The sequence below is a fragment of the Oncorhynchus gorbuscha genome, linkage group LG04 (genome assembly GCF_021184085.1).
Source record: "Oncorhynchus gorbuscha isolate QuinsamMale2020 ecotype Even-year linkage group LG04, OgorEven_v1.0, whole genome shotgun sequence".
NCBI lineage: Eukaryota > Metazoa > Chordata > Actinopteri > Salmoniformes > Salmonidae > Oncorhynchus > Oncorhynchus gorbuscha.
Window position 1 is genome coordinate 33,193,342 of NC_060176.1, and position 22,008 is coordinate 33,215,349.

Below are 22,008 nucleotides of genomic sequence, written 5' to 3' on the forward strand. Positions count from 1 at the left end.
AAATTGTCATTAGGCTACCTTCGGTTCAGTGTAGACCTACAGTATATCTCATTTAATGAATAGAATATTTTTTTAAACAACCAAAAGTATTGTGGTGTAATATACCCCATGGGGTTATGAGGACACCTCCTGTTGTGCAAAATTGCTCAATGTATCCTGCCATAGCCCGATGGTGTATCAAACCTGGGTACCTTAGCCATTACACCAAGATGTCACAGGCTAAGGCCTACTAAGATATACTAAGGTCGCTATATTCCCTTTTCCTATTCTAACTGTTTGGGAAAGGCTGCAGGTAAAATAAAGGGAATCTAACGGTAACTCCAAGTTGTGCAATGAAACCAGCACACACGTAAATAATGTTTCAGCAACCTGGACAGTACCGCAATCAGTGCTCGGTAAAACAAGGATCAGCGATGTCAGCAACACGGCCAATGGACAGAGCCGCACCCAGCTCAAAACTCATAAAGATTCAATACACCTGTGTCGTTCAATCTAGTTTCTAGTTGGGCTCTGTGCCTTCTGGCAGACATTTGCCATGCTTTGCTATTGTTCCCTAATCCCCCGAATTAGAAATGTGAACTAATAGTGAATAAAAGTATAAGATCATTGCTCAATATCTCCCCCCATAGGTCCTTAAGCCTGGGTTTGCCTGGGTAAGCGTATTTGGGGGGTATCCTGACTGGGACTTGAAACTGGATGTCCTGCAACTGTCAGTCAAACACCTTAGCCATTACATCAAGATGTCCTAACCTCTTGACAAGGGCACTGAGGGTTGTGACAGGGCCACTACAATTGTAACACATATGATTTCACACTGTTGACACTAACATGCAAATAATTATGTTTTTTTATTTATTTCTATACATTAACTTATAGCTTTTAAACTACCAACATGGCCAAATGTGTATTCTACAGAAAAAGGGTGTGACTTATCCCTAGTGTGCCTCATGGCATTGTCATATTGAGTCTACCATATTGCCCAGCCAACCATTTGACAGGATTTCCCCTCTGTCTGCCAATCCTTGCATCCGAGCAACTGTGTCAAACCACTTATAAACTATAGATATTTTTCTTCTCTTTAAGCCCATCACGCTCTAGAATAAAGCTCAACAGTCAACAGCTAGCAAACCATTAGATTCACCGCTCAAATAGGGAAGTATCCTGGGATGCCTAACAAAACAATACCTGTCAATAGTCACTCCTGTTGTCCCTATAGCAGGGATTTGAAGTACTGATTCAATATTGAATGTGATTGTGTTGATATGGCTGTTCTAACATTACTGTACAGAGGAAACCACAATTGACTGAATTGATGTATAAACTGCTTTTGCACAATGACAGATATTGGGTTTAATATCACTTATCTTTTTGTATTTACCACTTACATTGAAGTGAAAAGGCTTTACTCCATTCCATTTAAAACAATTATTCTAATGTATCATTATGTTGGTTGTCACTGTAGTCCTTTCCTAAACATTGATAACTATATTCATGAAATATCAGTAATTCATTGAAGTTAACATCTTCAAAATGCCTTTGTCTGGGACTAGGTGTACATGAACCTGTTAACATTTCCAATGCTGCCTATGAGTGGTCATTCACTTACTGACGCATAACAAATATGGGGCAAGACTCAGTTGTTGTAGTTCAGCTGTCAGATCACTTATGCAGAAGCCCATCAGAGCAGTCTTTGAATTGCAACCTCTTATCTCTTCAATGGAGAAATATCTTAAGATAAGATAATATCTTATCTTAACCCTTGCCTGTCCACCTACCCCTGGGCTGGTGTTGTAACGGTATGTTATTTGACCTTTTTCAGTAGGCTGTGTGTCTGTTTGGTGCTTTACATCTACATAAGAAAACCTGTAACATCATGCTACGTTTCTGAGACAATCATCCCTTTCCTCCACGTTTGTGTATGCTAAAATGGCGAGATTATCAAGACTGGAAGTCTTCTGTATGATTTCTATGCACACCAACATAATGCCAATACGAAACTATACAGAGGGTTATTTGTACAATGGGTCAGCCTGCCATCTACTGTAGGTTTACACAATACACACTTGTTGAAGGGACTTTTTCTTCCATCTCAGTTCAGTAAGCAAATATTATGGTAGTCTAGGCCTACTTATTAGGCATATTGTGTTGGGTCAGCTATAAAACTATCTTATGCATTTTCAATTTGGCCAAAATACTTTCATGGGGCAGGTGTTATACAGTATGTGTAACGGTTTTCCTCCTCTTCTGAGGAGGAGTAGGAAAGATCGGACCAATGCACAGCGTGGTAAGTGTCCATATTTTAATGAAATATAAATGAACACTGAATACAAAAGAACAAGAGAAATAAATGAAAACCGAAACAGTTCTGTATGGTAAAACACAGACATAGAAAACAACTACCCACAACCCATAATGGGAAAACAGGCTGACTAAGTATGGTTCTCAATCAGAGAAAACGATCGACAGCTGCCTCTGATTGGGAACCATACCAGGCCAAACACAGAAATACAAAACCTAGAATAAACAACATAGAATGCCCACCACAACTCACGCCCTGACCAAACTAAAACAGAGACATAAAAAAGGAACTAAAGTCAGGACGTGACAGTAACCCCCCCCTCCCAAAGCTGCGGACTCCGGCCGCAAAACCTAAACCCATAGGGGAGGGTCTGGGTGGGCATCTGTCCGCGGTGGCGGCTCTGGCGCGGGACGTGGACCCCACTCCACCATAGTCTTGGCCCAACTAAGTAGTCTTGGCCCAACGAGACAGCCTGGTGCGTGGGGCTGCCACAGGACCCACCAGGCTGGGAAGACCTACTGGAGGCCTGGTGCGTGGAGGAGGCACCGGATGAACCGGGCTGTGGGGGAGCACTGGAGCTCTAGTGCGCAGCCTTGGCACCACTTCTCCAGGCTGGATGACCACTTTAGCCAGGACCCTCCAGAGTGCAGGCACAGGTTGAACCGGGCTGTGGGTGAGCACTGGAGATCTGGTGCATACCACTCGCACCTCTCCCTTAGGCTCAATACCCACATTCACCTGGCACGGGCGGAGTGCAAGCATAGGACGCACTGCACCCTCCCAGCGCCCCGGAGACACAGTACGCAGAGCCGGCTGACACAATAGGCCCTGGCTGGATGCCAACTCTCACATGGCACTTGCGGGGGGCTGGCCTATAGCGCACCGGGCTATGAGCACGTACTGGCGACACAGTGCGCTTGACCGCATTGCACTTGACCGCATAACACGGTACCTGACCAGTACTGCGCTGGGTTATCTAGGTGAATTGTATTTCTATGTTGGCCTAGTTTGGTTCCCAATCAGAGACAGCTGTTTATCGTTCTCTCTGATTGGGGATCATATTTAGGTAGCCAATTTCCCATTGTGTTTTGTGGGATCTTGACTATGTATAGTTGCCTAGTAGCACTGTTAGCGTCACGTCACGTTTCGTTTGTGCTTTTTTGTTGTTTTGTTGAGTTTCAATTTATTAAAATATGTGGAACTCTAAGCACGCTGTGCCTTGGTCCAATCATTATGACGAACGTGACACTAAGATGAGGGTCAGCAGTAGACCTATCTCTTGAAGCAAACAATGATAACCAAACAACCTCAAAACTATTTAGCGGCACCCGAGGAAGTTAGAAAACGTACTAAAGGAAACCTCAAGAATGACGCAAGAGATTATTAGTAGGTTTATGTGCATTCATTTTAGCTCAAAAATAGGCTACCTTATTTCGATCCATTTTAATATGTAGTCAAATCAATATTTACGTGGTCTTAATGTTTTATTTTGATTTTGAACAATGATATTAAGAATAACTTTTATTTATTTACATTTTAATCTCACATTCACTTAAGTAGGCTATTTGATGTTCGAAGAGCTCCTTATTTAATAATACTGAATGAACCTTTCCATATTTGTATGTCATTGAGATTGTGGTGATGAGCTAATTGTCAAATATGGAACAATATGCGCAGGATAGCCTACCACACGGTAACAACAACTCTTAACTTTGTAATAGCCTAATCTTTATTGACTTCATTAATATCTTACAGTTCAGATGCAGAAAATGTGGGAGAGGACAAACATAGCAGAAATGGGAGACCTGCTTCTGGTCAAACACTGCCAATAGAAATTGCATCTGGAAGAAGAAAATGAGCACTTGGGAGGTGTGAAAACTGCTCAAATCTTATTTTAACACTTGCCACAACAACAGTCAGTTTATTTTGGAGTTGTAGTATGGGTTGCTGCATAAATACTACCAATAGGTTACAGTTATACTTAGATACACGTTTATAACACTTGAGCCATAGGATATAATATCTTAGCAGAGCAATGTCATATACTCTGTATAGTTCTCTAATAGACCGAAGACATTCGACCATTCACTACTGTCACAAAATCAAAGTGATGGTGAGGACGAAGTCTCAGTATAATCAGTTTAGCTCTTCATCATTATTACACTGGGGTGAAGTTTCCCCTAGGTAGAGATTCATGGAGAACTTCACTCTAGACCGATTATCACAGTCATCTTTTCACTAACAATGGTAGTGAAGGAATTACAGAAAATTGTCCTCGTTATTAGTAATGCCACTTCTTGAACTGAAGATAATGTAGCAATCTAATAGTGTTGGTCTTCTTTCAGCTCTCCAAGACCATTGGTGACCCGTCGTTCAGGGCAGGTAAGGCAGAGCCCAACTTGTTTTGAGCCCCACCTGTTTTGAGTCCAATATCAGTTTGCAACCAATGTAAATATATATATATATATAGTTGAGTTAATGAAGCTGCATACAATAATTTTCAATTTTTGCTTTCTTGAGTAAGGCAGGTATTTCAGCCTAGCTCAGTGCTTTCTGTGACGGTGGGACAGCCAGCGGAAAATAAGGAGCGTAGGCATTGGTAATGTTCTCTAGTTGCGTCAGTGATTGGCTCAGTGTTCTGTCACTCATGGCGACACTACGTCACCGCAAAATCTATGGGGAGAGCTGGAAAATTCTAGCCCTTGGGTGCTGTCATAGATTTACATTAGAAGTACCCATCCAAGAAGGCTCAAGGTCATTGGCCACAGACAAAATGACGTCAAATCACGTAATATCTACCGTAGCTTTGTTCGGACTGATCATGCCAATATCATACTTTCAAAATCTTAGCTAGCAAGCTAGACAAGCAGTCATCATCATGAGTCACGTTGACAATCTACTGGCAAATCGTTTTCAACACTTGTCATATGAACAGAAATTATAGATCAAATGTATCCATGCTTATAGGCCATTGGATATAAACATTAAGTTGGAAATCGCAAATTCATCAATGAGGAATCAGTGGCTAACTGCAAGCGTTGATAAGCAATCACTAGCCTGCTATTCAGTGAAGTGGGTGTGTGGTCCAAGTCTGGGTTTAAGGGTCTCTTTTCCAAGCTTAAAAGATTAAACATTCACATGCAATACCATAGGTCAGACAAGGTTGAATTACATTGGCCATGCTGTCAATCCAGCATGACTTCTGCCGTGTTCAAAACAACTTCAAACTCGGAACTGGGTAAAAAAACGAGCTCCGACTGAGAAAAAACTGTCATCCAACTCGGAATTTCAAGTGAGGAACTCTGGCCTCTTTCTAGAGCTCCGACCTGAAGATCACTGACGTCATGATTCAACCTTATTTTTTCCCCAGAGTTTCCAGCTGTCTTGAAAGCACCATAAATCCAGAGAATGCCAAACTTTGATGAGAAAATTTGATGAGAAAATTTGCTGTGTCACCTTCCTGTTCAAGTGAGCACAGGCAGAGTTGCAAAGAAAAAGCCATATCCCCATATACAAGTAAAAGATTAAGATGGGCAAAAGAACACAGACACTGGACAGAGGAACTCTGCCTAGAAGGCCAGCATCCCGGAGTCGCCTCTTCACTGTTGACTTTGAGCAAGTAGCTCGGTGTTGTAGAACAAGTGTCTCATGAAACACATTCCAGACACTGGTTATTGCTAGCATTATCAAACTGTGATTTTACAGAGAAATATCAGCTAACTGTAACAGGAACAGAAACAATAACATCTAGGGAAAGAACCAAAAGGAGTGACATATATTGACGTATGTAGGGAAGGTAATCAGGAAGGTTGATGAGGAGCGGGAACCTGACAATCTGGCCGAGGCGGCTGAGGCACGGGAGCCTGCTGAGCCGGCTGAGGCGCGGGAGCCTGCTGAGCCGGCTGAGACGCGGGAGCCTGCTGAGCCGGCTGAGGCATGAAACCTGACATTCCGGCTGAGGCATGGAAGCCTGACGAGCCAGCTGAGGCATCTACGGTTGCTACGGTAGCAACACTCCTACACTAACAACAACAACAAAAAACACTCCCTGATGCTTCATTTTGGTGAAGTGTTATTCTGTAATGTGTATGCTGGGAGTCGGGAAGAAGGTTCAGGGAGTGAATAATTTAATAAATAATCAAACTTGGACCTAACAAGAAACACGAATAGCGTACAGACATGAAACAACAGAACAGAAACAATAATGCCTAGGGGAAGAACAAAAGGGAGTGACATATATGGGGAAGGTAATCAGGCAGGTGATGGAGGCCAGGTGAGTCTGATGAGGCGCTGGTGTGTGTAACAATGGTGACAGGTTTACATAATAATGAGCAGCCTGGTGACCTCGAGCGCCAGAGATGGAGTATATGTGACACTGGCTAACATTAGATAAGCTAGCCAGCTGCAGATAGCTATCCCCAAGCTATGATGACTAGCTGCTGTCAGCTTGGCTAAACTATTTGCCTATCTCTACTTTAGTGTGCTTTTTTGTCTTAAGGTTAGGGGCAGGCGTACGATTAGCAGTGTGGTTTAAGGTTAGGTATAAAATCCCATTTTAAGAAGTTACATTGTAGAAATCTGTGAGATTAATCACTTTGTGAATGTGGTAACTACGAACAACCTAGAATTAGCTTGACCCGAGTTACTGCCTTGATGACACAGACGGCTTCATCAACAACGGTAATATGTGTTGTGTGAAAAGTTAAATTTAAAAAATACCCGGTTTAATAAACCAGTAGGTTAATCACCCAGCCAAGCAGATACAAATAGTATAGTCATTTTGGTTGTGAAGTGCATTATCAAAAAACATTGTCCTTTCTTTATAACTTCATAACATGAGGAAGTACATTGCTGCAGTTGTTCGGGAGATGTCCAATTTGCAGCCAAACATGCAACATAGAGAAGACCACTAAGGGGACCCTCATGCATCACCAGACATGCCCTCACTGTGAGCATTCCTATACAGTGGGGCAAAAAAGTATTTAGTCAGCCACCAATTGTGCAAGTTCTCCCACTTAAAAAGATGAGAGAGGCCTGTAATTTTCATCATATGTACACTTCAACTATGACAGATGAAATGAGAAGAAAAAAATCCAGGAAATCACATTGTAGGATTTTTAATGAATTTATTTGCAAATTATGGTGGGGGAAAAGTATTTGGTCAATAACAAAAGTTTATCTCAATACTTTGTTATATACCATTTGATGGCAATGACAGAGGTCAAACGTTTTCTGTAAGTCTTCACAAGGTTTTCACACACTGTTGCTGGTATTTTGGCCCATTCCTCCATAGAGATCTCCTCTAGAGCAGTGATGTTTTGGGGCTGTTGCTGGGCAACACGGACTTTCAACTCCCTCCAAAGATTTTCTATGGGGTTGAGATCTGGAGACTGGCTTGGCCACTCCAGGACCTTGAAATGCTTCTTACGAAGCCACTCCTTCGTTGTTCTGTACAGCTGTATTCAGACAGCAAAACATTTCTCTCCATCACAGTTATGTACATCCTACTTAAGACACTCCCTCTCTCCAATCCTTACATTTTATGGCTCTACAGGAAGCTAATAAAGGAGGGTAACAGGATACCAAACCTTTATTGCTCCCTTAAGAGAATCTGTCCTCACCTCCTGACCTCAACCCCTCCTTCATCTAATCCACAGATGTCCACCTGTCTCCCATGTTTCACACATTGCTCTCCTCTCATCCAACACATTCCACAGCTATCTGTCTTTCTACAGAGACGCAGTCTCTTTCACTCCTTAATATAATATCTGATCTATCATGTCTTTAATATCTCAATGTTCAAAATGTCGAATCCAACAAAGGAAAGAGAACATGAAGCTGAAAGGTACTGTAGACTCTATTCATGGCGAGGTGGAGGTGGTGCAAAGGGAGAACAAACAGCTTAAAGAAACCTTGCTTGATGTACAGTGTCAATCAATGTGGGAAAATCTTATCTTTTGTATCAGGGATACCAAAGAATGACAACAGCAGAGGCTGTGAAGAAACTGTCCGAGACTTTATGTCAACTCAACTGAAACTACCCACAGATGTCAAGCATAATGTCACTTTCTCCAGAGTCCATAGAATGGGTAACGCCTCTGGGAATAGGCCACGTGCTATTATTGCATGTTTTGAACATTTTAAGCAAAAGGAAATGGCGACGAGCAGGGCCAGAGAACTCGAGACACGGCTTTTGGAATGAATGATCACTTCCCCACAGAGATCAATGAAATGAGGGAAAAAAACTGTATCCCATCATGAAAGAAAAGCGTTGCGTGAATCAATGAGTCTCCTTGGTGCTGGATAAACTTTACATCAACGGGAACTGTATCGGGACTCTAGAATAATTCCCTGGCTATTTTAATCCAATGTTCAAATCTGAGTTTGTGTGATGGAGTGTATCACGATGACTTCATCTATAACGAATACATGCTCTATTGTCCTTCACTTGACAAATAAAGGACTTCATATTGCCCAGGTTAATATATGTAGCATTCCTAACAAAATACATTAGTTTAAAAAAAACTTGGTTAATATAAATAATATTCTTATTTTAGCTTTAACCGAAATGCATTTGGATGCATCTGTTATTGATGGGCAAATTAACATTCATGGATATAGCCTAAGGGACAGAAATAGGAACGGTGGTGGAGAATCAGAATCATATACCTTTCAAGAGGAGGGAGGAACCTAATGTATGTCAAGTAGAGGTTATATGGCACCCATATCCAGGCACCCATATTGGTAGGATGTGTGTACAGACTTCCTAGCTCTAAGTTGTTGTCGTGTCTTTGGCTATGCCGGATTAAGTGATATGACATGCTATTCTATAAAATCCTTTCTCTGTAATTAATATTACCTGATTGAGCTAATCATGTAAATGTAATTAACTAGAAAGTCAGGGCACCACGAAATAATATTTATAGAGCAGTTATCTTCCGAATAAACTCTTAAAGACCTAGTAATATTTTACATCAATAGCCGTCAACATTGATCGTCACCTTATTTCAGTCTTCTCTGAAAGTTGTAAATTCTTGGTTATCTTCACGAACCCTGGCTAACAAGTTGAATCAGCAATACAAAATTGGGTTTAATTATGTATTTACTAAATACCTAACTAATCAAACAGAATTACATATACACAGAATGATTCATATCTTGATTACAAATTATGTCATAAAGGAAAACCTCCCTAGCGGACAGAACAGATATGACAGCTGGTTACACAAACGAAAAGGGGGCTGGGTTTGAGTGAAAGAGCGGGAAGACTGAGGAACAAAGGGAGAAGCGATGTCTCTATCTTAAATACAGTAACTTATGCATTCTAATTACCAGCCATTTGGTAATTAGAATGGAAAATGCAATAAATATTTACTCTGAGCTGCGCTTCGGTAGGTTGGTGGTAGATGGAAGGCGGTGTTGCCCAACAGATCCCTTTGTCCTTTGAAGAATGTCTCTGCTGGTAAATTGGATACGTTGTAGTAACGTTGTTGTGGTAGAAGGGATACTCTGTCTGTTCTTTCCTAGCCCACGTTCGCAGCTGCTGTTGCTAACTCAACGGCTAGGAAGTATCACTCCTGTAGTGAATAAGAGTTCAAAGTTCATACCATTCGCAACCAAAGCTCACGCTGAAGTTGGCTTCGTTCTGTAGTTATTATCTGAACCATTCTGATATTGGATCGTCATCCTAATGTACTCGGAACAGGAGGTTACATTTTCATCAAGGCTTTATATAGTGGAGGGAGAAGGGTGTGTTTTCATAGTTTTATAATCCATATCTCTTCACAGGGGCGGGCCACTGATTGAGCAGAGCCTTAACTAGTGGATGTAACACAGGAGAGTAAATCAATTGGAAAGTAAGAATTTCGCATTTGAATTGTTTGGATTGATGAAGAATTGGCTGATGCATTTTCTACATTTGGCACATTACAGGTTCATCTTAAAATAATAGATGTTAAATGAGTGTGAAGCAGAGGTTGGTATAAAAATATAGAGTAATATTGTTATGATAGACTACACTATATTTTTCTAGTATGGAGGGAATTATCATGGTTTGGTTTCTTTTGTTTTCTAAACCTTACGATGGGTGACAGTGATGAAGACATTGATATTGAGGATTGATGTAAACTTCATGGGTGTTGACAGTACGTGAATGGTAATATGTTATTCATGTTTTTATAGCACTTTAATGATGCGATATTTTAGTCATTTGAAAAGCTGAGGTTTCAATACAAGGTTAAATGATGAGTAGAGGGATTGAGCCATGAGATTGTAAAAAAAGATTAGCTGCGGTTGAAAGCAAGCAGGCAGTGGGACGTTTGAAGTAGAGGTATGAGAAACATTCTTTGACAGTTTCTTATTATTACTGCTTGGTTTTATAGTTAGGTAACACCAGTGAATTTGAGCAGGAAGTTAATGTATTCTAAAATTGTATTATGTTTCCATTACATGGAACAGTGTCCATTAATTAAAGTAGATTGAAATAAGTATTGAATATTAAGCTAATAAAATAGCACCAACTTTTTGAAGGTTCTACATTTGTTATACAACAGGTTTATATTTTTACTAAATTAATGCAACGATTGCAATGATTAGATTACCGGAAAGGGGTTATGCGTTTGTTTATTTTAGACTGTGTCGATTCCACTTAATGAAACACTGTATTAGTGCTCCCGAGTGGCATAGTGGTCTAAGGCACTGCATCTCAGTGCTTGAGGCATCCCTACAGACACCCTGGTTCAAATCCAGGCTGTTTCACATCCGGCTGTGATTGAGTCCCATTGGGAGGCACACAGTTGGCCCAGCATTGGCCAGGGTAGGCTGTCATTGTAAATAAGAATTTGTTCTTAACTGACTTGCATAGTTAAATAAAGGTTAACAGGAACAGGAATCTAAGGTGAATCAGCTTGATGATTGGACACTGGTCTAGTAAGGATACCAGGATAATTTTACATGGTTATGGAAAAGAGAGACCAATCATATAATACGTTATGGGAGTTAATTGTGTCTATTGTGTCTAGCACATGTTTAATTAAGAGCACGTACACATTGGGGTAGATTAAAACAAACAATTCATGATTTGAGGGAGTACAATGGACTTATTATTATCATCATGTTTTGTATGTAGTTAAAACCTTTGGTTTGCTGATTATGATATCAGTATAAATGCTTAAAGAAATTGACACTCTTCCAGGAGAATGGGGGTTGTCATTTTTCTCTCTCTTTGAAATTTTTAATTAAGAGCAGGTAAACATTGGGGTAGATTAAAACGAAGGAGTACAATGGACTTATTATTATCATCATGTTTTGTATGTAGTTAAAACCTTTGGGTTGCTGATTATGATATCAGTATAGTAAATGCTTAAAGAAATTGACACTCTTCCAGGAGAATGGGGGTTGTCATTTTTCTCTCTCTTTGAAATGTTTCCTGAGGCTATGGTCTTGTGAAAGTTTTTTATTGAAATTCAGCAGTTTTATAGGTATAAAGGTATCCGGATTCGGCGGTAAAGAGCAGTTACCAAATTAAATAAGGCCTGGCCTCTTTTTTATTTTTTTGCCATATGGTTTACCACACACACACACCAGCACGCACACACAACGTACTGGTTATGCATATGAATTAGTGCCGAGGTATCTTAAAGGGGCACACACAGATATGGAATTTTCCTTTAAAAAATTTTGGAGTTTTAATTGAACGTGAATTATTTTGATAAAAAATGTACTTAAGAAACTTACTGTAAACCTGAGATATGAAATGTATGACATGTTTGACTGTTTTTAGATAATTGGTCTAATAGAAAAAGTAACACTTCTTTGAAAGGTTTGAATGACCTCTAACCTCTGTCCTGACTTTCTAGTGTGGTTTGATCGCCCTCACTGGAATGCCGAGTGACATTGGATGGTGATTTAAAGGTCATATTTAATACTAATTTGAAGGTAATTTGTAATACTGCCTGTCCTGCACCACTTCTATCGAGAGACCTGAGTCTGAGCCAGCAACTGGTGTACAGCATCCAGTTGAAGTATCAACAGCCTTTTTCTCTTATGAGTGAAACAGAAGTCCACTTGGAGTGAGCATGGAGAGAGAGATCCGTTCTCATATCATTGGTACACTTTGTTTGTCAATTGACAAGACATAATGAGTTGTGGTGGGGTTCAGGTGAGACATTGAAATTGGGACATTATCATGGGCCATCCACTTTGAACTGTGAATATTAATAACTATCTGAAGAAGAAAAATGAAGAAATGGCAGAAGATTGAGTGCCGGAGAGGGGGGGGGGGTTGGTCAACTGTGCCCGTAATTGATTTAGACTTGTCTGAAATTGTTATTTGGGGTATCAGGTTGATGGGGGAGGTCTACACTGCAAAATGTATAGTGATTTAGGTTAAGAATGCATTGAGATACTGATCTGTAATTATAACCCTGATGAGAGAGTTAATTGGGTTAATTATAATTATATTGTATGTTAATATAAATGTACATTCTGCCAGTATTGGTGTGTGTTAAGTCGTGTACTATGTTGAGACTATTCTCAGAGTGAAACTGATCCTAATCTACTTGATTTATATCCATTGTCAAATTGAAATCTTTGATAAAGATAATACTCAGGAACTATAGCAGGTTTATGCTAACGGAACATAAGGCGTTGCCTTATACATAGTGAAATCATGATGCTTGACCTGGGTCATGTTCAATAGGCACTAAATGGAAGAAATGTATTTTTAATCATTTTAATTTAACTTTTAAATTGAGATTATTCTCAAATGGGGGAATGTGATAGAACAATTACATATTTACCTGATTTGTTTAATATTAATAGTTAGCAAGTAATACTTAACAAATAGGACATTTCTGTTCTGTTTAATTATGTTTTTGTAAAGATGGTTTCCACTCTAGCTTCCTGCAGTTAGTCTGCTAGAGATAGCTTGAGCTGACAATGACTTGGTGATAAAAACCTAAAAACCAGCATTCAATTGTTATGCAGGTGAGTGAGGACCCAAAAGCGACTTAACAGAAACTGAGTTTATTAAAGTCCAAACAGAGACAACATAATCCTCAATCCTCCACAGGAAATGTCCAAACGGGGAAAACACAAATCCTTTAGTTGTTGAGGGGAATTGCAGGATAAGCGGCAACAGACTGCAGGTCCCTTCGGGTAGGCGCGGGCCGTAGCGGACAGAGACACCTGCTCACACGCAGCATCTGAGGACAAGGCAAAACACGACAGGACCGAACAAGGACACAGCAAACAGCAAACAAGAATCCGACAAGGACAGAGGCAGAAACCGAGAGAGAAATAGAGACCTAATCAGAGGGCAAAATAGGGGACAGGTGTGAGAGAGTAAACGAGGTCGTTAGGAGAATGAGGAACAGCTGGGAGCAGGAACGGAACGATAGAGAGAGAGGGATAGAGAGAGGGAAAGAAACCTAATAAGACCAGCAGGGGGAAACGAATAGAAGAGAAAGCACAGGGACAAGACATGACAATACATGACAATACATGACATCAATAGACAACTTGGTGTGTGTGATCCGAGGTAGAGAGAGCAGGAAGAGTTTAGAACAATGCCTCATCTTCCTGGCATCTGGGAAACTAAGCGTTGTTAAGGGTCAAACACCATCCTGTGTAGATAACCAAGGTGTCTTATGGGAAGGTTAGAAATGATTGACTAACCATTTTTTAGGGCCTATTGAAAGATTAGTGGAATCTGTGTGGGTTGCTGGACAGGTAGGATGACTGACAGTGAAGGTGAACAGGTGGTCACGTGTCAGGTGACAGAGGAATGTATGAGACTGAGGCAGGAATTCCTTTAACCATAAAGTGGTATATTTACTGGTAGTCTGTGCTGCATCACAAAGGAAACAAATAACATGTATACAATCAAATTCATAATCAAAGATCAAATCATAACAGTGATTATTAACAATTCACATTACACAATATGTTTGAAGCGTGCGCTCCAAGCCGCGCTCCGCGGTGATAACTATAAACAATAACTGAATGGCCCACTCTCCCGATCACCACAGATCATTCAGATGAAAGGTAAGAGTCGGTGGACTTACGTGGATTCATGGACGCACAGAACTTCTGGATCAGATGGATTTAGGGAAGAGAAAGCAGCGAGATCAGGCGATGGCAATTTCCTCCTTTTATGGAGTTGAGATCTGTAGGACATTTCCACCTGACCTAATTAAAGCGCCCCTGGCCCAGCTGAGTAAATGGCAATGAATTAAAGGAGTATTCCACCAACTCCATGGGCCTTTTCTACAGCCACCCCGGAAATTTGTTAATTTCCACATTCCTCAAAAAGGCTCATTGCTCCCCGTCCTCTGTCATCTCAGGAAAAGGAATCAGTCGGGCAACTGGCCGGATATATGTCCGGTTCTTCACCTGGATTTCCACTGATCTAACACGACCATCGGTCCCAGGCATGGTCTTAGTTATACGGCCCACCGGCCAGGAGGCTCGAGGCAGCTGAGGGTCCACCATCATTACTACTTGGCCAGTTTCCAGGCTGGCCATTTCTCTCCGCCATTTCCCTCTGTGCTGTAGACTTGGTAGGTAATCCCGAATGAATCGGGCCCAAAAATGGTCAGCTAAGATTTGGCTGTGTCGCCACCGGCGTCTGCCTACGAGGTTGGTATCAGCATACATGGCTTGAGGAAGTGACCCATCTCGGCATCCCATCAAGAGCATATTCGGGGTAACCGGATCGGGGTCAGCGATGTCTGCAGAGAGATATCCCAAGGGTTTGGAGTTCAGAATCCCTTCCACCTCTATCAGGACAGTCCTCATGACCGTTTCAGTGACAGTTTGGTCCCCTAGTACGACTCGTAAGGCCGTCTTTACAGATTTGATCTCTCGCTCCCATGTTCCTCCAAAATGAGGAGCGCCTGGAGGGTTAAATTTGAATGAGATTTGTTGGTCCATCAGCTGATCCTGGAGGCTGGGTTCCATGGCTTGGAAGGCTTCCTCCAACCTGGCTTCTCCTGCCTTGAAGTTCGTACCTCTGTCAGCCAGGATCTCGTAGGGTTTCCCCCGTCGGGAGATAAACCGCCGTAGGGCCATGAGGAAGGCTTCCGTATCCAAACTCTCCAGTAGGTCCAGGTGGACACATCTGGTTGTCATACACTTGAATAGAATGCCCCAGCGCTTTTCCACACGACGACCTAACTTGATCATCAAGGGGCCGAAGGAATCTACTCCTGTTGACCAGAAGGGTGGTTTAAGGAGGCGCAAGCGAGCAGGGGGTAAATCTGCCATTTTGGGCACCGTAGCTCCGGCCCGCCATCTCTGACATTCTACGCAGGCGTATTGGTGCTTACGAATGGCTCCTCGTCCTCCAATTATCCAGTACTTCCGCCTCATCTCCCCATAGACCCTCTCTGGGCCTGGGTGGAGAAGCCGCTCATCATAACTCTTGATGAGGAGCCTGGTAAGAGGGTGTCTGGAGTCAAGGATAATTGGGTGGATAGCATCTGGGTCTAAAACCTCCGCTTGGCGCAGCCTCCCTCCGACTCTGATCACTCCAAGGATTGGATCATATTCTGGGGCAAGAGAGAGAAGACGGCTGCCCTTAGCCACTTCCCTACCGGCTTTCAGAGCTTTTAACTCCTCAGGGAAGCTAACTGCTTGTGCTTGCTGGAGGAGTAGTGTCTCTGCCGCGAGGGAGGTAGGTATAAAGCCACCCCATCTGAGGTCTGGTTTGTGGCTGTGATCAGATCCGGCAGTGTTTGGGATTGTGTTAGGTCAGGGAGAGCCGTTGTTGGTTCCATAGAAATGCTGTAGCATTGGGCAGACTTCCTTAACTCATGAGCTTCAGTCGGTCGCGGAGGGGCCGCACGCCTGGGGGCTGTCGGCCACTCGTTCTCTGGTTGGGACAAGAATGGTGGTCCCAAGCTCCAGCGATGGGGTTTAGCCAATTCCTTAAGGGTTTTACCTCTAGTAATGTCATCAGCAGGATTGTTTATGCTATCAACATACCTCCAGTCCTGGACTTCTGTTAGGTCTTGGATTTCCGCAATGCGAGTCCCGACAAACACCTTATACCTGCAGGACTCCGACTTGAGCCATGTCAATACAGTGGTCGAATCACTCCAGTAGATGATCCTTTGGATTGGCAAGGTGAGCTCGGCTCGCAAGGTAGAGGCCAACTGGGCTCCGGAAAGGGCAGCACTGAGTTCCAGCCTAGGCATTGACAACTGCTTCTTGGGTGCGACCCTGGACCTGGCCATGACAAAGGAGACATGGGTGTGGCCTGCCTTATCCTCCACTCTAAGATAGGAAACCGCCCCATAAGCTCGCTCCGAAGCGTCACAGAACACATGCAGTTCCAGGCATGATCCCAGTTGGTCAACACAGGATGGTACATAACATCTTGGCATTTGGACATCAGAGAGCTCCGTTAACTCAGTTTCCCAACAGATCCATCGTTCCACTAGGTCAGCTGGGTGGATTGGTTCATCCCAGTCCCTCTTGGTCTGCCACAGGTCCTGGACTAAGACTTTAGCCCGTGTTGTGTATGGCAGGATATACCCAAGGGGATCGTATTGACTGGCCAGGGTCCGATAGATGGTGCGCAGAGTGGGGGTTTCGGTACTCGGGGATGAGCGGTGCTTATACCCCAGGGTATCCGGTAGGCAGCTCCACCTCAGTCCTAGAGTGGGCTCTTCTGGGTTAGCACCAGACTGCGTTAGCCATAGTTCACTGCTACTGGACCTAGCTTGTGGCGGGAGGTGCTGGATAACCTACGCTCTGTTACTAGCCCACTGTCGGACCTCAAATCCCCCTTTGGACAGGAGATTCCGCACTTTATCAAGGAGTGATTTCGCTTCAGCCGTGGATGGGATGCTTTGTAAGCAGTTATCCACATAGAAGGCATTTTCCACTGAATCCAATACTTCTGGGTCACTGTCTGGATGCTCCCGTGCGTGTCTCTGCAGAGCGTATATGGCACAGCAAGGACTGCAGGTGGTGCCGAATGGGAGTACCTGCCATTCATAGATTGTGGGCTCTGCATCTCGTTCCATATTTCGCCATATGAACCGGAGCAGTGTGGTGTCGGAAGGCAGTAAACGAATCTGATGAAACATGGCTTTGATGTCTCCACTGATGGCTGTAGAGTGCTGCCGGAACCGGAGAAGGACACCGAGCAAGGAAGGACCTAAGGTTGGTCCGGGAGTAGACAGTCATTCAGGCTTTGACCAGCTGCTTGGAATGAACAGTTGAAGACAAGTCTATACTTCCCACCATGTTGCTGGATAACATGGTGAGGGAGATACCAGGATTCACGGAGTGCGTTTCCCTCTTCATGAGCTGTCACTTCAGTGACGTAGCCTGCCTTCACAAGGTTATGAATCTCTCGGTTATGAACTTCTGCAAGCTCAGGATTCTTCACCAGGCGTCGCTCTGTTCCACGCAGTAGTGGGAGTACAGCCCGTGTCGTGGTTGCCAGAGGAGGATGGTTGGGCACCCGTAGCAGTGGGGTTGCATACCTGCGAACGCCATCCATTTCAGTGGTGGTGGTGCTCTTCTCCAGGAGGTCTAATGCATAGGAGTCATTTTTCGAGCGAGTGACCTCCTGTAGCTTCCGGTTGGAGAAGGTGTCCATCTTCCATAGCATCTCAACATTCCGAAGGAGGTCAGTGGCTGCATCTGGATTGCTTCTGGTGAAGAGGACTTGCTGTGACTGTACAGCTTGGGTGGAGAGAAGTAGATGGGAAGGACCTTGCACAGCCCAACCCAAGGATGTATGGACAGCAATGGGTCCTCCTTCTGGTCCAGCTCGTATAGGCTCAGTTGGGGTGACGAGATATGGGTGGTCTGACCCAATCAGGATAAGTGGTGCTACTCTGGCCAGGTTAGGAAGAGGCAATCCTCGTAGATGAGGATATTGTTTCTGTAGAACACTTACCGGGCAGGAGTGCTCTGCGAGATTCAAGCCATCTGCCGTGAAGGCATTGGTGATGTTATAGGCCACGCCCCTGTTTCCTGAAGGTGAAATGCTGAAGGTTACAGCAGAGCCTTTCATTTGGATAACATCATGTCGCACCGTTCTGAGATTAAGGGTCTCGGGGGGCCCTTCCAGGTTAAGCTGACGGGTGGCCGCTGTGAGAATGATTGTTCTTTCTGACCCATCATCTAGAACGGCGAATGTATCAATGCTTCTCCCTTCACTTTGCAGAGTGACCTTGACCACCTTCAACATGACCCTTGGAGACCGGTTCTGCTGGTCGAGATACAGCTCCTTTGCAGCTCCTACCATGAGCATACTCTGCTCCTTCTTTGCTTGGGGAAATAGATCATGCAACACGGTGAGATGGATTTCTTTACAGCGGTTGCAGGGTTTCCTCAATGTGCAGGTCTCCACCTTATGGCTACGGGCACACTTGTAGCATCGCTCGCCTGAAGTGATCCAGGCCTTCAATTGAGTTTGAGTGAGCTTTTTTACTCTGGGGCATGAGCCAAGGAAGTGCCCCTTACTATTGCAATATGGGCAGTAAGGCTGGAATTTGATGTTCTTGCTCTTGAGAGGGGTCTTCTTCCCGGGTTCCTCCCCGGCCTCACTATTTAAGTACATGGTAGTGGGATTTGGTCTTTTCTGTCCCTGCTGGCGTTCAAACTCCTTCCTTCCCCCTATGGCTATGGCAGAGATTGTGGCCTGGTGAGCGATGCTCTTCGCCTTTGCCTTCACCTCCAACCATGTGGCCAGGTCTCTGAGAGCATAGGTGCTTCTTGAGCCCTCTTTCAGGATGCCCTTATTCAAACAATGTTCAATGAAACTGTCTCTGAGGTACACTGGAAGTTTGCTAAGAAGCCTGTCCACGTGGGAGCCACATTTAAGCTCGTTCCCGTCTTCTCCTTCAACGGATTGGAGCATCGAGGTCAGGGATTGGACAGACAGGGAGAATTCTTGGAAGGCAGCATGGTCTCCCATTTTAATTGGAGACGTGTTCAGGATGTTGTTTAGTTCATTCTGGACTAGCTGACGTGGCTCACCATATCTCGCCTTCAGGGCCTGGAGAGCTGTCGTGTATGGTGTTGCGGAGTGCATAAAGGATTGGGCCAGCCTGTATGCACTTGGAAACCGCAAATGATCCATTAGTACTTGGTATTTGTAGCGTTCTGACAGATGACCATGAATACCCAGTAGACTCTCCAATGCCATTTCCAAAAGGACAAATTCACTCTCCTTTCCGTTTTCAAAGTATGGCAGTTTGGGTCTGGGAATTATATAGGCTGAGGCTACTAGAAGTTTCATAATGTTGGCTCCCTCTTCTGGTTGCGTGAAGGATAAACCCGGGGCTTCTGATGAGCCCACTGTGGCCTCATTGGGCCTGTCCCCTACTGTCCCAGACCCACCATTTGTGGCATCCGGAATTGGGCGAGAGCCCTCCGACCTGTTGTTTGAGGACTGGCCTGGCCCTGGATGAAAGGAACGATTTGCCTTGGTTGGTAATTGGCGGAAAGGCGAAGGAGTGATGGTTTGTCCAGATGGAGGAATGCTAACTTGTGTCACTGGCATAGAGGGCGTTGGCGGAGCGGCCCGTCTCCCGTGCTCCGTGTTGGCTGTTGACCCCGGAGCCTCCGAGGACTGTGTGCCATGCTGTACCAGAGGGGCAGATTGGGAAAGAAAGGCAGACAGTTCAGGTCCATGTGGAGGGGTGGTCAGGTCAACTCCCTGTTCGTTCCTCTCCAGGAAGGATGAGACCATCCGTGCCTCCTCTAATTCCCTTCTGGCTTGACGGTGCCGTCGCTGGTGTGCCAGGTCCTTGGCAATGAATTCCCTTTCCTGTAGAGCTCTACGGGCCTGCACATCCAATTGGTGACATCGTTCGTCAGCCTGTCGTTCCTCCTCAATCTGACGCTCAATTTCCTCCAAAGCTAATAGTTTCATCCTCTCTTGTAGGACAGCGTTCTGTGAATTGCTGAGGGCTAGTGAATGGCGGCTGCCATGGCCACTTCCAAAGGGGTATCCACTGGTCGAACTCCCACTCCGTCTAGAGTGCTTCGACGATTTCCCATTAGTTAAGGGGTGAGCGGAGCCTGCCTCTGGAAGCTGGTCGACCTGTGCAGTGGGAGTTACCTCCTCCATAGGTTCTTCACGTAGACCACTTTCCTGCTCCAAAGCAGTTTCCGGTCCTTGGCTCAGAGGGGATGGTTGATGGCTGAAACATATAGTTGATCCATCAACTCTTTGAGCTCTGGTGGGCTTGCCCTTTGATGTCGGAAACTCGACCACATAATCCTTAAGATAACCAGGTGCTTGCCTGGTTCTTCTGGTGCTGCTGGTGGTTGAGGATGAAGCCTTTGTTGCTTTAGGCTTAGCTCCTGGATATTTCCTTTGTTCCAAGACCTTTCCCTCAGCTGCTCTCTCCTCCTCTCTCCTTCCTTCCAGTGGAGACAATTCTTCCCTCTCCGCCTCCATTTCCTTTTCACCTGTCTTTGGTTCAGTCATCATCCGGCTCAAAGGACCATTGAAAGATTAGTGGAATCTGTGTGGGTTGCTGGACAGGTAGGATGACTGACAGTGAAGGTGAACAGGTGGTCACGTGTCAGGTGACAGAGGAATGTATGAGACTGAGGCAGGAATTCCTTTAACCATAAAGTGGTATATTTACTGGTAGTCTGTGCTGCATCACAAAGGAAACAAATAACATGTATACAATCAAATTCATAATCAAAGATCAAATCATAACAGTGATTATTAACAATTCACATTACACAATATGTTTGAAGCGTGCGCTCCAAGCCGCGCTCCGCGGTGATAACTATAAACAATAACTGAATGGCCCACTCTCCCGATCACCACAGATCATTCAGATGAAAGGTAAGAGTCGGTGGACTTACGTGGATTCATGGACGCACAGGAACTTCTGGATCAGATGGATTTAGGGAAGAGAAAGCAGCGAGATCAGGCGATGGCAATTTCCTCCTTTTATGGAGTTGAGATCTGTAGGACATTTCCACCTGACCTAATTAAAGCGCCCCTGGCCCAGCTGAGTAAATGGCAATGAATTAAAGGAGTATTCCACCAACTCCATGGGCCTTTTCTACACCTATATTGTAACGTTTTTCGTCGGGCGAAAGAGAGGAGGACCAAAATGCAGCGTGATGATTATCCATTTTAATAGAATACTTTAACAACGAACAAAAACAATAAACCGACAAAATGAACGAAGACTAAACAGTCCCGTAACGTGAACACACACACACGCACGCACGCACGCACGCACGCACGCACGCACGCACGCACGCACACACACACACACACACACACACACACACACACACACACACACACACACACACGGAACAGGAACAATCACCCACAACCCACAATACAAAACAGGCTACCTAAATATGGTTCTCAATCAGGGACAACGATTGACATCTGCCTCTGATTGAGAACCATACCAGGCCAAACACAGAAATAGAAAAGACAAACTAACTAACATAGACAACCCACCCAACTCACATAGACAACCCACCCAACTCACGCCATGACCATACTAAAACAAAAGACAAAACAAAGGAACTAAGGTCAGAATGTGACATATATAATATCTGTTTTTTCATCTTGAGTTAGGCTCTCAGCCTAACAATCAGTCAATACTGTTGGGCTGACGGTTTCATTATTGCAATAATTAATCAATATTAAATAAAGATGATTGTTTGAAGAAATGACCAAGTCTCTCTCAGTACTG